Raw genomic sequence first — 14,233 nt, forward strand, 5'->3', positions numbered from 1 at the left:
AGGGAGAACACGTCAATGTAAGGGGGGGTCATCTGGGATAGCACAAGGGTTAAAGATGAACTAGAGAAGTTTGAATTTGATTCTGTAGGTTTTGGGAAGTCAGTCCAGCTGAAGAACCGGGTTGATTTGACTAGAGGATGGGGCGGTCAGTCAGCAGTCAGTCTGATGTGTGGAGAAGGGTTCAGATGACTGAAGTAAACCCTTTTTCTTGGTGGTTGATGCCTCATTTGTATAGGAACAAAGGTGCCTGAGCTCAAGTGTTCGGGTACACTCAACGCTCGATGGTTTCTCCTTTGTCACAAACTCACCGACAGCGTTGAATGTTCCTTGAGACTTGAAAAAATTCAAACATGGATACCTATGAAGAAAAATTATTAACCACAAAGCCCCTAGAACACCCACAAAGACTTGTATAGTTTCTGTTAAACAGGTCCTGCTGAACTATCAATTACTGAATCCAGCTCAGTGGCCTTGTAGGACAGTGTCCGCCCTGTGACTGAAAGATCATGAGTTTAAATCCAGGCCGAGTCATACCAAAGACTCAAAAATTGGGACCCAATGCCTCGCTGCTTAAAATGGCATTAAGGGGTTGGATTGGGGGGGCGGGTTAATCCACCAAATGGTTCCCGAGCATGGCTGTTAGCAGCTCACCCCCCCAGGGGAGGGGTCAAATGTGGACAGCAGATTTCACAAACCTAGGCGTGTGACAGAAAATGGGACTTTTAACTTTAACCTCGTACAAACTGTAAACAGACTGTAAGGACATGCAAATATGTGCTCTTTATTAAGCTCCGTTCACACCATGAATGTGACACACATTAAGGAAATGCACATCTACTCTATGGTGATCACAGAGGAGAAGAGTTTTCTTCTACTATTTACTAGTGTGTGTCTGCCCCCTACAGTTGAAAGAGGGTTGGTGTGAAATGTCAAAGCGGTGTAAATCTGGAGAATCAACTCTATTCTGATAAATGAAAGACTTAATTCAGCCGGAATCAAACCATAATTATTTATTTCTCCTTCATGATCCAATGGTTGTTACTCTGTGAATTAAGGACACCCCCCATTAGTCACTACCAAATGTAAGTCCCTGACTGGTCAACCTGGTTTAACTGACAAACACGCGTTGATGTACAGTTGGTTGATCCTGCATGTAAACAGCTGACATCCATGTTGTGTTTTGTACGTTGAGCCCCAAAATAGTCGTAGACACCTGCGAAGTGTTATGTGAACACAAGAGTTTTGAACACGGACGCTGAAAGTGTGCATTTATGCACTTTTACATAGACGTTACATTGGAGGTGGTCACGTGCACATGTAGTGGAGTCACCCATGCACAGTATAACAGACTAACACTTGCAGTGGACTCACCCGGGTAAATGTATAAAGGACGCACACTTGCACACGCGTGTAGTGGACTCACCTGTGCACATGTATAACAGACGCACACTTGCACACGTGTGTAGTGGACTCACCTGGGTTCATGTGTAACAAAAGCACACTTGCAGACGCGTGTAGTGGACTCACCTGTGCACATGTATAGCAGACGTACACTTGCACACGTGTGTAGTGGACTCACCTGTGCACATGTATAACAGACGCACACTTGCACACGTGTGTAGTGGACTCACCTGGGTTCATGTGTAACAAAAGCACACTTGCAGACGCGTGTAGTGGACTCACCTGTGCACATGTGTAACAGACGCACACTTGCACACGCGTGTAGTGGACTCACCTGTGCACATGTATAACAGACGCACACTTGCACACGTGTGTAGTGGACTCACCTGTGCACATGTATAACAGACGCACACTTGCACACGTGTGTAGTGGACTCACCTGTGCACATGTATAACAGACGCACACTTGCACACGTGTGTAGTGGACTCACCTGGGTTCATGTGTAACAAAAGCACACTTGCAGACGCGTGTAGTGGACTCACCTGTGCACATGTGTAACAGACGCACACTTGCACACGCGTGTAGTGGACTCACCTGGGCACATGTATAACAGAAGCACACTTGCACACGCGTGTAGTGGACTCAACCGTTGCACATGTATAACAGACGCACACTTGCACATGCGTGTAATGAACTCACCGAGGCACATGTATAGCAGACGTACACTTGCACACACGTGTAGTGGACTTACCCGTGCACATGTGTAACAGACGCACACTTGCACACGCGTGTAGTGGACTCACCTGGGCACATGTATAACAGAAGCACACTTGCACACGCGTGTAGTGGACTCAACCGTTGCACATGTATAACAGACGCACACTTGCACATGCGTGTAATGAACTCACCGAGGCACATGTATAGCAGACGTACACTTGCACACACGTGTAGTGGACTTACCCGTGCACATGTGTAACAGACGCACACTTGCACACGTGTGTAGTGGACTCACCTGGGCACATGTATAACAGAAGCACAGGTGTGTAGTGGACTCATCTGGGCACATCTATAACAGAAGCACACTTGCACACGCGTGTAGTGAACTCACCGAGGCACATGTATAGCAGACGTACACTTGCACACACGTGTAGTGGACTCACTCGTGTACATGTGTAACAGACGCACACTTGCACACGTGTGTAGTGGACTCACCCATGCACACGTGTAACAGACTTACAAATGGACACTCGTGTGGTAAACTCAGCCATGTACATGTGTAACAAACGCACACTTGCACATGCGTGTAGTGGAATAACCCATGCACATGTATAGCAGACGCACACTTGCACACGCGTGTAGTGGAATCACCCGTGTACATGTATTGGAAACGAACACGCGTGTAGTGGACTCACCCGGGCACATGTGTAGCAGACTCATTACAATTGCATATGCGTGTAGTGGACTAGCCCGTGTACATGTGTAAAAGACTTACACTTGCACACGTGTGTAGTGGACTCACCCGGGCACATGTATTGGAGAATAATGAATAACAGACGCACTCTTGCACATGCCTGTAGTGGATTTACCCCAGCAAATGTAAAAAGGACACACACTTGCACACGTATGTAGTGTACTCACCCGTGCACATGTATGGTAGACGTACACTTGCACACGCGTGTAGTGGACTCACCCAAGCACATGTATAACAGATGCACACTCGCACACGTGTGTAATGGACTCACCTGGGATCATGTATAACAGAAGCACACTTTCACACGCATGTAGTGGACTCACCCGGGCACATGTATTGCAGACGCACACTTGCACACGCGTGTAGTGGACTCACCCAGGCACATATATAGCAGACGCACACGCATATAGTGGACTCAACTGTGCACATGTGTAACAGACTTACAATTGCATATGCGTGTAGTGAACAGATTTGCATTGGTTTGGCAGCTTCCTGTGACGTCATTTCCGGGTGAGCGGTTCCCAGTGTTAGTCGTGTTTGACTGCTACTGTTAAGCCGCTTGCTGTTCACTTTTCTCATTTTGCTAAATAAACCACTTCTCTTTACCTAAACACCGCTAGCCTTAGCTTAGAACCTAGCATGGCCACCACTCCTTCCACCTCTCCTCCTCTCTCCTGCCCCATGTGCCATATGTTTAGTGATGATCCTGCCTCCTTTAGTGAAGACAGCGGTAGGTGTGTTAAGTGTAGTCTTGCGTTAGACTTGGAGGCCAGGCTGGAGCAGTTCGAAGCGCGGCTCCGCACAGTGGAAGCTAAGCCGGCTAGCCAGGTCGTTACTCGTAGCGCGGGCCGCGCTACCAGGGCTAACCCAGTTAGCACCCAAGCGCCTTCCCTACAGCTGGGAAACACACAGGGGTTTGTACCGGTTGGGAGGAAACATGGTGCTAAACGCAAAAACTTAGAGCACCCTAGACTCCACGTTAGTAATAGGTTCTCCCCCCTCAGCGACACACCCGCTGAACACTCAACTCTGGTAATAGGCTCTTCTGAAGTTAGAAACGTGGAGCTCCCAGCGGCTACAGTCAGGTGTTATCCGGGGGCCAGAGTTGGTGACATCGAGGGGAACCTTAGGATGTTAGCTCAGAATAAGTCCAGGTTCCGTCGAGTCGTGATTCACGCAGGCGGTAATGATGCCCGACGGAGACAATCAGAGGTGGTTAAGTTAAACGTAGCTTCGGTGTGTAAACTGGCTAAGACGATGTCCGACACTGTAATTTTCTCTGGTCCCCTGCCGAACTTAGTCAGTGATGAAATGTACAGCCGCTTTTCATCATTTAACCGCTGGCTTTCTAGATGGTGCCCAGAAAACGGCGTTGGTTTTGTGGATAACTGGAGCGCGTTTTGGGGGAAGCCCGGTCTCATGCGGAGAGACGGCGTCCATCCCACTCGGGACGGTGCCGCTCTTCTTTCTAGAAACATTTCTGCTAGCCTTAGTCTGTCAACCTGACAATCCAGAGACGAGACCCGGGCGCAGAGCAGCAGTGTAAAACACTCCTCTGAGCCTCCCTTAGGGATAGTGCTGGTGCAAAACCCATGCAGGGAAAGTCAAACAGGTCCTAGCTTTAGCTTATGTGCTGAAAGACAAATGAAAGGAGCGCGTCATAGAAACCTCAAAGTGACAGACAGCAGTTCTCACAAGCAGAATTATGATGTCATTAAATGCGGTTTATTAAACATTCGATCCATGTCCTCCAAGTCCCTCTTAGTCAATGAGTTGATCATTGATAACAACCTCAGTCTTTTAGCCTTAACAGAAACTTGGCTCCAACAGGATGACTATGTTAGATTGAATGAAGTAACCCCCCCCACTTATGCTAACTATCAGAAATCCAGGATTTCAGGGAAAGGAGGTGGTTTGGCAGTAATATCACAGTCTAGCTTACTTCTCAGCCCTAAAGTTAAAAATGCTTATAATTCATTTGAAAACATCATATTGTCTATAAATCACCCAAACAGGAAAACTCCAAAACCTGTTTTATTCATAATTATCTATCGCCCCCCCGGCCCGTATTTGGAATTTTTGGCTAAGTTTTCCGATTTCTTGTCGACTATTGTCTTAGATTCTGATCAAACTATAATTTTAGGGGATTTTAATATTCATGTTGATGACCCCAGTGACTGCCTAGGAAAGGCTTTTGCAGCTTTATTAGATGATGTTGGTTTCACCCAAAGTGTGAATGAACCCACTCACTGTCATAAGCACACCCTGGACCTTGTTCTAACCCATGGGATAGAGATCAGCCAGCTGAGTGTCCTTCCTCTTAACCCCATCATTTCTGATCACTTTCTGATTACCATCCAGTTTACATTAGAGCATGCTACTGCCCCAGTGAATAAGAAACAGCTTAGAAGAACCTTAACTGACCGTTCTGTGTCTGAGTTTAAACACACAGTTCAGCCAGTACTTAGTGATATTCTGAGAAAATACTCTGAGACCAGCTCCCATAGTATCAGTCCTAGTATAAATGACCACTTTGTTAATGATGCCTTACAAGCCCTCAGGAGTACACTTGATGTTGTTGCCCCCCAGAAACCTAAGTCCGTCAGACAAAACCGAGTAGCACCGTGGTTTAACGCTGAAATTCGTTCTCTTAAACAAGAAACCCGTAAGTTGGAAAGAGAATGGCGCCGCTCCGGTTCAGAGCAGTCTCTGGATATCTGGAAACATAGCCTATTAAATTATAAAAAAGCTCTGCGTAGAGCTAGAAGCCAGTACTATTCAACCTTAATATCAGAGAATAGAAATAATCCAAGATTTCTTTTTAGCACTATTGCTAAATTAACTCGCAGTCAGAGCTCAGTAGAACCACATGTTCCTGTTTCTCTCAGCTCTGATGATTTTCTTACATTTTTCGATAGTAAAATCTCAAATATTAGACATAAGTTAAATCAAGTTATTCCTACTATCAGCCCAGAACAGGCTGAAGCGGTAGAAATGGAGGCATCCATAGAAACCTCTGTAACATTAGACTGCTTCACTGCTGTGGATGAAGCGGAAATAACATCAATTATTACGTCCTCCAAATCCTCAACTTGTCTGTTAGACCCAATTCCCACTAGACTTTTTAAAGAAACTTTTCCCCTAATTAATGATCCCATATTAACAATGATAAATGCCTCTCTGGAAACGGGTTACGTGCCACAGTCTTTTAAATATGCAGTTGTTAAACCTCTTCTGAAAAAGCCCAGTTTGGATCCTAGCATCTTGGCCAACTATAGACCGATATCAAACCTGCCCTTTATTTCTAAAATCCTAGAAAGAGTTGTAGTTAAGCAGCTTTACTGCCACCTACAGGACAACAGCCACTTTGAAGACTTTCAGTCGGGGTTTAGACCCCACCACAGTACGGAAACTGCACTAGTTAGAGTCTCTAATGACTTGTTATTGGCCTCAGAAAAGGGACTACTTTCTATTCTGGTCCTGTTGGACCTCAGTGCAGCCTTTGACACTATCGACCACAGTATTTTACTCCATAGATTAGAGCAGGACATAGGGATCAGAGGATCTGCCCTCCAGTGGTTTAAATCCTATCTGTCCGATGGGTATCAGTTCGTTAATGTAAATGGCCATTCCTCTCAGTGCACTCGAGTCAACTATGGAGTCCCACAGGGCTCAGTCTTAGGACCCATCCTGTTTATGCTTTATATGCTACCCCTAGGAAACATAATCAGGAAACACAGCATTAATTTTCATTGTTATGCCGACGATACGCAGTTGTATTTATCCATGAAACCTGACCAGAATGACAATATAGAGAAACTGAACGCCTGCATCAGAGACATCAAGACCTGGATGACAATTAATTACCTCCTCTTGAACCCAGAAAAAACTGAGGTCATTATACTTGGTCCTAAAAACCTCAGAGATGCTCTGTCTGCTCAGATAGTCTCCCTGGATGGCATAAGTATAGCCCCCAATTCCACAGTTAGAAACCTTGGGGTTTTATTTGACCAGGATTTATCATTTAAGGCTCACATATCTCAGGCGTGTAGAACTGCCTTTTTTCACCTGCGGATTATTGCTAAGATCAGAAATCTACTTTATATGAGTGATGCTTAAAAACTCATCCATGCATTTGTTACGTGGAGGCTGGATTACTGTAACTCCTTGTTAGCAGCGTGTCCTAAGAGTTCCTTAAGAAGTCTCCAGCTTGTTCAGAACGCAGCAGCTAGATTGTTAGCTGGAACTAGCAGAAGAGATCACATCACTCCTGTGTTAGTTTCACTTCACTGGATCCCAGTTGATTCTAGAATCAAGTTCAAGATCCTCCTGTTAACCTATAAGGCCTTACATGGAATGGCCCCGTCCTATATTAAGGACCTCATAGTCCCTTACCATCCAATCAGAACACTTCACTCACTAAATGCAGGACTGCTTGTGGTTCCTAGAATTAGTAAAAGTACGGTTGGAGGTAGAGCGTTTAGCCACCAAGCCCCTGTTTGATGGAATAAACTCCCAGCTCATGGAAGAGAGGCCGATTCAGTTTCTACATTCAAAGTTAGACTGAAAACATTCCTCTTTGGACAGGCTTATTGTCAGACTAGTTAGTATTCAGAGATTATTTAACTTAATGTTAACGTGTTTAAATTAAACTTAATAACTATAACCTTTTGTTTTAAAAGGCTGCTAGAAGTTGAAGCTGGGGTAACTATGGTGCTCTGGGGTTCTGTCCTCTTTTCTCATCTACTTCTACCCTTCCTCTCCTCTATTCTTGATCATCATTTATCATTTAGTTCTCCATGCCTCTGTTTGGTGCAGTGATTCATGTATTGTCCCTCTTTTCCTCTCCCCTCCTGGGGAGTGGGAGTGCTTCCAGATTCCAGTTGTTTCATCCGTGCTCCAGTTCCTGACCGAGTACCTCGTCTCTGCTCCCGCTCCCACACCTGGCTGTGGATCCTGTCTCAGGTGCGACTCGCGCCCCGACTGTCCCCCCAACCACGGCTGGATGAAGCTCATCTGCTGGACTTTTATATATGTAGTTGTAGATTTAGATAAGTTAATTCTTCTCTAAGAGTTCTGGTAAATCGCCTGTCCGTCCTGGGGGAGGATCCCTCCTTCATGTGGGCACCCCTGAGGTTTCTTCGTTTTTTCCGGAATCCGGTTTTTTTGGGAGTTTTTCCTTACCGTGAAGGGGGGTCTAAGGGCAGGGATGCCAGTATAGCTTAGTCAGTTTGTTAGTTCATTTTAGTATTTTCCTATTGAACTCTTTGTATTCATGATCCTTTTGAGTTCATGTTTTACTTCGAAGCCCATCGAGACGACTGTTGTTGTGATTTTGAGCTATACAAATAAAATTGAATTGAATTGAATTGAACTCACCCGTGCACATGTATAACAGACGCACTCTTGCACATGCCTGTAGTGGATTTACCCCAGCAAATGTATAGCAGACGCACACTTGCACACACATGTAGTGGACTCACCCCTTGCACATGTGTAACGGACTTACACTTGCACATGCGTGTAGTGGACCCAACCGTGCACATGTATAACAGACGCACACTTGCACGTGTGTAGTGGGTTCACCCCTTGCACATGTGTAAAAGACTTACACTTGCACACGCGTGTAGTGGACTCACCTGGGCACATGTATAACAGAAGCACACTTGCACACGCTTGTAGTGGACTCACCCGTGCACATGTATAACAGACGCACACTTGCACACGCTTGTAGTTGACTCACCCGTTGCACATGTTTAACAGACTGACACTTGCACACACATGTAGTGGACTCACCCCTTGCACATGTGTAACGGACTTACACTTGCACATGCGTGTAGTGGACCAAACCGTGCACATGTATAACAGACGCACACTTGCACGTGTGTAGTGGGTTCACCCCTTGCACATGTGTAAAAGACTTACACTTGCACACGTGTGTAGTGGACTCACCCATGCACATGTATAGCAGACACAAACTTGCACATGCGTGAAGTGGACTCATCCGTGCACATGTGTAACAGACTTACACTTGCACACGCATGTAGTGTACTCACCTCTGCACATGTGTAACAGACTTACACTTGCACACGCATGTAGTGGACTCAACCATGCACATGTATAACAGGTGTACACTTGCACACGCGTGTAGTGGACTCACCTGGGCACATGTATAACAGAAGCACACTTGCACACGTTTGTAGTGGACTCACCCGTGCACATGTATAACAGACGCACACTTGCACACGCTTGTAGTTGACTCACCCGTTGCACATGTTTAACAGACTGACACTTGCACACACATGTAGTGGACTCACCCCTTGCACATGTGTAACGGACTTACACTTGCACATGCGTGTAGTGGACCAAACCGTGCACATGTATAACAGACGCACACTTGCACGTGTGTAGTGGGTTCACCCCTTGCACATGTGTAAAAGACTTACACTTGCACACGTGTGTAGTGGACTCAACCATGCACATGTATAGCAGACACAAACTTGCACATGCGTGAAGTGGACTCATCCGTGCACATGTGTAACAGACTTACACTTGCACACGCATGTAGTGTACTCACCTCTGCACATGTGTAACAGACTTACACTTGCACACGCATGTAGTGGACTCACCTCTGCACATGTGTAACAGACTTACACTTGCACACGCATGTAGTGGACTCAACCATGCACATGTATAACAGGTGTACACTTGCACACGGGTGTATTTGATTCACCCCTTGCACAAGTGTAACAGACTTACTCTTGGACAAGCGTGTAGTGGACTCACCCGTGCACATATGTAACAGACTCACACTTTGTGGGTGTTTTTTGTTACTGCTATTTGTGTCCCCCTTCCTCTGCAGGATTTGTTTTAGAAGGACAGTTCCAGGTAACAAAATAGAGAACTCAGAGTGGGGAGGGGATTCATTAATTTCCTCCCTCCTCCCGTTTTTCAGGCTCTTACTTACTGCTGCCCCCTCCCCCGCCTGAGACTTGAACCCGTGACCCTGCAGTAAATGAGTTCACAGCAGCGGCGTTCAGTGAGTGAGTGTTTCGGCGTGACCCCGGTTGAGTTCACCTCTCGTGTTTTCTGACAGGCATTAAACCAGCCGTAGGATCCGCTGTGCACAGATTTAAGACTTTTTCCGATTGAATTTTTGAGGAATGTTATCATTTCAGTTTTCAAATATAATCCCGCCTACAGAGATTATCGTGTGTGACCACTTGGGGTCCGTCAAAGGTAAAAAAAGCGATGGCGCCCTAAACCTCAGTTTGCTGCCGAGACCGCAGCTGCATCTCCAGACCACAGCGGATCAATACTTTAATCTAATTGTCCTTTGCATCCAGACAGCCTGATGTGCACACGCGTGGAGCACGCCAACACAGACTCTTGCACGTGCGTCCAAACTCACACTGAATGCAGAGGACCAGCATGCCCAGCGTGTGGCGGCGTTTACGGAGCATCACATGGGGAGGGGTGAATGGGGGTTCTGTTGTGGCCGCTCATCCTTCACTTTGGTTCCTAACCGTCTCTCTGGGCGTTTCTCCGTAGCGCTTCCTGTCAGCATGACAGGCGTGGGGTAACACATCACGTCTACGTCTGAATTTAACATTTACAGTAGAAAGTGAGGAGACGTCCAGTCCAAAGTGACATACCTTCTGAATCGTCTTCTGCAGCGGGGCTTTGTCCGCCTCTCTGCATTCCTCTGTCTCCACGCCGCCTGCTTCACCCCTCCCAGGCAGCAGCGACTCTGTTTTCTCTTCCGTTTTCCTTCTAGTAGTCTTTCCTTTGCTTTCTGTCTCTGCAGCATCCTCTTCCTCTGGCTGCAGACTGATGGCCGACGGGAAGTGTGTATCGGGACACGCACACCGCCTCTGTCACTTTGAATGAATATTGTGCACACTTGACTCATCTCTCCTCCCCCCACCACCCTTCTCTCTTTTCCTCCATCTAGTAGACACCCCTCCTCCACTCCTCCTGATTTGGCCGCCGTTGCCATCTCCTCCCACCTTTCCTCGCTGCTGCTGCCTTTTAAAAACGGACTGACTTGCTGTCAGCCCGGCTGCCCACCGTCCAGACGGTTCACCTTTGGCGCAGCGTGTAGCCTTCCTATTCTGCTGTCTCGTGTTTTCTCTGAAAACACGACAAAATCCTACTTTTTTTTTTTTTTTTTTTTTTTTTTAACTTGTCCTGTCCAACAGCTAGGCAAACAGATGAGAGCTGAGGGCCTCTTGTGTTGGACATATTTTACTTTAACAAGAGGGGTTATTAATCTTCAGACAAACCAAAGGTATGTCTGAATAAACCCCTTTTGTAATTGAGGCCAAAATTTATTAATTTCAATCATGTTTGAAAATCTTTGGTGTTGGACCGGACGGAAAAGGAAAGAGGGGAAGAAGAGAGAGGGACGTTAGAGAGAGGGGGGGGTAGGAGGGTGATAATAGGAGGGGAAGGGGGGTAAGACCATGAAGCAGCATAGAGCAGACAGGTTTACTGGTTGTTTATCGTTACGGTACGGTTCAAATGTAGTACAAAAAGGGCGGGGCCTGTTCACACACACTCAAATATTATCAACACACCTGCTAGCCGCAAAAATGTCCACATGTCAACATGCACACAAAACAGATAGTGTTCACGAACGCATACCTATGCCTTTAAACCAACTAGTGTGAAATCTTTCATTCATTCAATCATGCAAACTATTAGTGCAAAGGTGAGCTAACACCTGTGCTCAGGTAAGTGTTTATGTTCTTCTAAAATGGATGGTGGAATGTGAAAAGAAGGAGGAGGAGCGCCCAGCCACCCCCACACCCATACCCCCGCCGCAGCAGCAGCGGCAGCCGGAATTCCCCCAACGCCACACGGGAACAGGCAGGGAACAACCGCCCCCCGGGCGACCAAGACCGCCACCCAGGCCAGGGCCAGCCGGACCGCCGCGAGGCCCCCAGAGCCAGAGAGCAGGGAGGCGCAGAGGGAAAGAGAGCGCCGCCCCAGCCCAGCCAGGAAAGCAGCCCCCCGCCGCGCCGGAAGAGCCCAACGCAGGGCCCCACCGGAGAGGGACGCCCACAGCCCCAGACGAGCACCCCACCACCACCCAGGAGTTCCGGGCATCCCCCCGCCCCGACCCCAGGTACGAGCCAGGACCCCCCAAGGGAGACCCGCTCCGCACTCCAGGCAGCCACCCACCCGGCCCACGGTTGGTCCAGGTAGGAGCAAGGCAGGGGCCCGCCGCCCCCGCCCAGGAGGGGGGAACCCCGGGGAAAAAAGGGCGGCCCACAAGGGATGTTATAAATATGGCCCGACCAGGCTCGGCCATGTTGGAAGTTTGGCGGGGCCCAGCGCCCAGGGGCAAGGACCAGGACCCACCCCCCAGGGACACGAACACCCCCGGCTCAGGTGTAATATGAACCCCCCCACCGTGCGGAGAGAGCACCGCCGGGCCCAGGGAGCCGGCACCCAAGGGACACGGCCGCCATCGCCAAGGGGCCTGCACCCCCCACCAGGGAAGGGGTAGGGGACAGATGGACCCAGGTCCCACCTTCCTTGTAGAATGTGTGTGCGTGTATGGGTGTTTGAGAGGGTGTTTGTGTGCATGTGTGTGTGTTTATGTTTGAATGTATATATTGAAGGGGGAGGGGTGTGTGTACTAAGGGGGGTGCAGTTAAAATTGGCGAGTAGGGCACTAAGGGGACATCTCCTGATTACTCACAGTGATGTCCCCTCACCCTCCACACCAAGGGGCCCTAAATGTCTAAGGTGCGGTTAAAATTGGCGGGTAGGGTGCCAGGAGGACATCTGCTGCTTGCTTGCAGTGATGTCCAAGCACCCCCCCTACCAAGGACCCTACATGTCTAAGGTGCAAATAAAACCGAAAGAGGGGGGGCCCACTCCATACGGCAACCATAGGAGGGGGTCCACTCCCAAGTAGCCCCCCCCCAAGGCGCATCGCAGGCTAGACCCCCCACCCCCTCACCCTAATATGAGGTTATATAAGGAAGGGGGTAAGTTGGGGACAGCTGGTAGACTGTCCCCCGGTGGTCAAACAGCCGTCCCCCAGCCCACCCCCAGCAAAGGGGCCAGGGCCACCCAGCCCAGGGGCCCACCCCCGGAGGCGCCGACACCCCAGGCCCGGCACCACCCACCCCACACAGAGAGAGAGGAGCCAGAAAGCGTCGCCCCCCCCCGGAGCAAGCCCAGGCCCCCACCCCCAGACGCCGGCCCTAGAAGAGCTCTGGTCAGCCCTCGACGGGACCGAGGAGGCCAACCGGCCGAGGCAACCACTGATTGCCTCAGCGGAGACCCCGACCCGCTAGCCCCCCCGACCCGTACTAATAATGGCCCCCCCTCCCCCCCAGAACGCCCCCCCACAGGACAGGGCCGACAAGCCCCCCACCCCACCCCACCCCAGACCCCGCAGCCGAAGCGGGTGACACCCAGAGCGACCGGGGGCCCCGAGAGGGTTGTCCCGTCCCGTCCCAGAGCCAGGGAAGGGCCGATCCCAGCCCCAGGTGCAGATGGGCAGCCCATCCGGCGCCGCTGGGCCCCCCCCACCCGAGCAGGGCCCCCCGCCAACCCCCCCCAGCACAGGCAAAGGGACCACCCCCCCAAGCCAAGCCAGACCACCACCCCACCCCCCCCACCACGCACCCCCACACCCAAGCCCAGAGGACCACGCAGCGCCCCAGCCCGCCCCACCCAGGCACCGGACCCGACCCCCCGACCAACGGAGCCCCCCACCGCCCCCGCCAGGCACCAGGAGCCCCGACCCCCACCCCAAACCACGGCAGAAGGGCAAGGAGCAGCGACGACCAAGCCCCCCACCCCCTAAGTCATGGAGTCAACCACAGGAGACCAGAGAGACTGAATTCTTTCAAAGTTACTTGAGCTTTGGGCTGACATTTTTTCCAAGCTGATATGATCAAACAGCAGATTTCTGTGTTGACTTATGTTTATATTTTTCTTGTTTTTCCAATTTATTAAAATAGTTTTTTTGGCAATACAAAGAGTTATGAAAATGATAGATGCTAATCCTTCTTCTATATCGATGGCACTCATGTCACCAAGCACACAAAGTGACGGTGAGGCAGTGATTGAAACCTTAAGCCAGACTGATAAATCGGCACATACCTGCTGCCAGAGAGCCTGGACAGGAGTGCAGAACCACAGTGCGTGCATGTAGCTGTCGGGTAGATTATTATCACAGTGCTCGCAAATGTCTGAGTTACTGAGACCCATCTTGAACATCCTCTGTCCAGTGTAGTAAATTCTGTGAAGAGTTTTGAGATGGATTAGCTGCAGATTTGGACTTTTTGTCAGTTTAAAGGTGTTTAGACAAAGTTCTGACCAGAAGCTTTCATCTGT

General features: G+C 49.2%; 1 non-coding gene across 1 annotated transcript; it reads right to left on the reverse strand.

Annotated features, from left to right (window-relative positions):
- Positions 1-261: 261 nt before the first annotated feature.
- mir181a-2 (microRNA mir-181a-2) lies at positions 262-331 on the reverse strand. Its single transcript, NR_107224.1, has one exon. It is a non-coding gene; the product is annotated as a microRNA mir-181a-2 (primary transcript).
- Between the last annotated feature and the right edge of the window lie 13,902 nt (positions 332-14,233).

This window comes from Oryzias latipes, chromosome 8 (genome assembly GCF_053564925.1).
Source record: "Oryzias latipes strain Hd-rR chromosome 8, Olatipes_Hd-rR_3.1".
Classification (NCBI taxonomy): Eukaryota; Metazoa; Chordata; class Actinopteri; order Beloniformes; family Adrianichthyidae; genus Oryzias; species Oryzias latipes.